The following is a 2,944-nucleotide window of genomic DNA, read 5'->3' on the forward strand; positions in this document are numbered from 1 at the left end:
GGAGAGCATGCTCACAGGTCTGGCCATCCTTCGAGAATACCAGCCTCAAAACCACCAGTGGTGGACTCAATGATAAGAACAGCACAGTCAGCCTGGGAAGTACCCGAGATCATATTCTTGATGAAGGCACGGTGTACAGGGGCATCAATGACAGTGCAGTAGTACTTGGTGGTCTCAAACTTCCACAGGGCGATATCAATTGTGATACTTCTCTCACGCTTAGCCTTAAGCTTGTCAAGCACCCACGCGTACTTGAATGACCTCTTGTTCATCTCCGCAGCCTCTTTCTCGAACCTCTCGATCACACGCTTGTCAATACCACCAAGCTTGTAGATCAGGTGGCCAGTGGTGGTCAACTTGCCAGAGTCGACATGGCCAATGACCACAATGCTGATGTGAGTCTTCTCTTTACCCATGGCTGAAGGCAACTGTTACGCTCCTGCTTACATCAAAAATAGCAGATAAAAACAGTTACAAATAAATATATGGGAATAAACCAGTAATCAAACAAACCCCAAAAAATCCAAAGGGGAAGTACCCTACCCACGTAATATCAGAGATCGAAAACTGGATCTAATTAACAACTCAACAGTAATATTTATGACCGAGAATCAGTTGCAAACTGCAATCAAGTTTATATACGACTTAATTTTGGGATGCTTCTCCAGGCAAATCCTTCTCTCTAACCATGGCTGAAGGCAACTGTTACACTGCTGCTTACATAAAAAATATCAGATAAAAACAGTTACAAATAAATATATGGGAATAAACCAGTAATCAAACAAACCCCAAAAAATCCAAAGGGGAAGTACCCTACCCACGTAATATCAGAGATCAAAAACTGGATCTAATTAACAACTCAACAGTAATTATTTATGGCCGAAAATTAGTTGCAAATTGCATTCAAGTTTATACACGGAGTGCATACTACAGGTACATGATGCGGCTAAAGGAAAACTTGGATTAGCACTCAACATGAATCAGCTCAGTTCATACACACAAAACAGACAGACAGACAGACAGCAAGCTCTACTGAACTTAGCGTGTTTCAGGTCTTCGAGTGGATGCAGGAGCGCGAGATGACCAACGCTGCATCTTATAGCAGCTACTTCAAGTACCTTGGACTGAGTCGTGACCCTGCGAGGGCGCTTCAAGTGTATGGTTCCATCAAAGACCAAACGATGAAGGTCCATGTCTCTGTCTGTAATTCGGTTCTCGGGTGCTTGGTGAAGAATGGGAGGCTGGACAGCAGCTTCAAGCTCTATGACGAGATGATATTGGTAAATATATGCTGCTCGGGCTGATGCGCAACTTCATGCTCATGCTAATGCGCAACTTCACTGTCTGTAGATCTTGAATAATCAGTGAACGCCCCTATTCCACAATTTATTTAAGAATCCATGCTAATGCCTTATCCCATTGTTTGCAGGGACGCCAACTAATTACCCAGTTAATGCCTTCCACGCAAGCTACAAGCCTACAAACAAAACGATTACCTGCCATTTCTAGCACTATTAGTTTAGAGAAATCCAGACATTTCAGCTACCACACGATGAGGAACCATTCCAGAGCCGCGAAACCCTAATCCGCGCCCACCAGCCCAAAACTCACGCAAGAAATCGCGCATCACCGAAACCATCCGCACGAATCGACACACCAAACCACCCGGATCCACTACGCAGCTCAGAAACCCAACAAACGCAAAGCACAGCCACCGAAACACCGAATCAGAAACAGGATAATAACAGCATAGACAGAAGACAAACCATCGCATGTTCCCGGCCGCCTCGCCGGGCACATCCCAGCGGCGCCTCGCCGCGGCCCCGGGGTCCCCGCACCCGCCGCCGTTGGCCTCTGCCGCGGCCGCCGTGGTGTCGACCGTTGGGTGCCCGGACAGTCAGCTCCTCCGCGCCGTCAACCTCCGGCTCCCGCGTCCGGCCACCGCGCGTCCGTCCTCGCCGCGCGTCCGCTCCTCCGCGCGTCCGGTCCCCGCCGCGCATCCGCTCCTCCGCGCGTCCGGTCCCCGCCACCGCGCGTCCGCTCCTACGCGCCGTCAACCTCCCGCTCCCGCGTCCGGTCCCCGCCTCGCTTCCCTCGCCGCCCCCACCACCGGCCACCGCGCGTCGCCTCACTTCGCGCAGCGCCTCCTCTGCCAAGCCCGGTGCTCAGAGCTCACGGTCCGGCAGCTGGTCCGTACGGTGGAGTGTTCGGTGGATAAGGAAGGACACAGCTGAGACTTGAGAGAGTGGACAGAGCTCGATGTTATTCCCCTTCCATTCTCTTTTTTTTCACACTCGGGCACATGGCCCAGTTAACCTCATGGACGCTTGTCAAAAACAAATCAAGGGCCCATATAATAAAATATATGAATTAGCCAGCCAAATCACAATGCGCTGCCGCACGCCGCCCAGAAAGTCCTCGCATGCCCTAGCTGCGGCCGCACCTGCGTGCATCCTCGCGCCGCCGCCAACCGTGAACAACGCGAGGCCGACCTAGAGTCTTTGAACATTCGAGATTGAGGACACCTCGAACAGCACTACGACGTGCTTGACTTCACGGTCTTTGTCCAGGCATCGTCAGCCGCAATACGACATCAGGTATGGTCACCAATCTAAAGATCATGTACGTTGAAAATTATATTCTTTTGAAGTCATAGGAGAAAAAAAATTGAGCATGATCATGCCTTTGTTGACAAATTTGTGGAGGTGCCTGAGGTGGTAAATAGTCCAAACTTGATGACAAGTGAGGTAACAGCCGAAGAAAAAAGTACCATGCTCATGCACTCAGGTGAACCACTCTTCAGTCAATGCTATAATTATTAGTCTCACTGAATCTCCACTGCAATAATTCATTATTAATCATCCCACATAGTCATAAGTTTGGTTTCCAAATTTAAATTAATTTATGTTTTGCCAATCCGGAATGCAGAATCTATAAAAAAGAT

The 2,944-nt window shown here is 49.3% G+C and overlaps 1 pseudogene; it reads right to left on the reverse strand.

Annotated features, from left to right (window-relative positions):
* Positions 1-7: 7 nt before the first annotated feature.
* Positions 8-1,942, reverse strand: LOC8155681 (annotated as a pseudogene).
* Between the last annotated feature and the right edge of the window lie 1,002 nt (positions 1,943-2,944).

This window comes from Sorghum bicolor, unplaced genomic scaffold (assembly GCF_000003195.3).
Source record: "Sorghum bicolor cultivar BTx623 unplaced genomic scaffold, Sorghum_bicolor_NCBIv3 super_2635, whole genome shotgun sequence".
NCBI classification, from domain to species: domain Eukaryota; kingdom Viridiplantae; phylum Streptophyta; class Magnoliopsida; order Poales; family Poaceae; genus Sorghum; species Sorghum bicolor.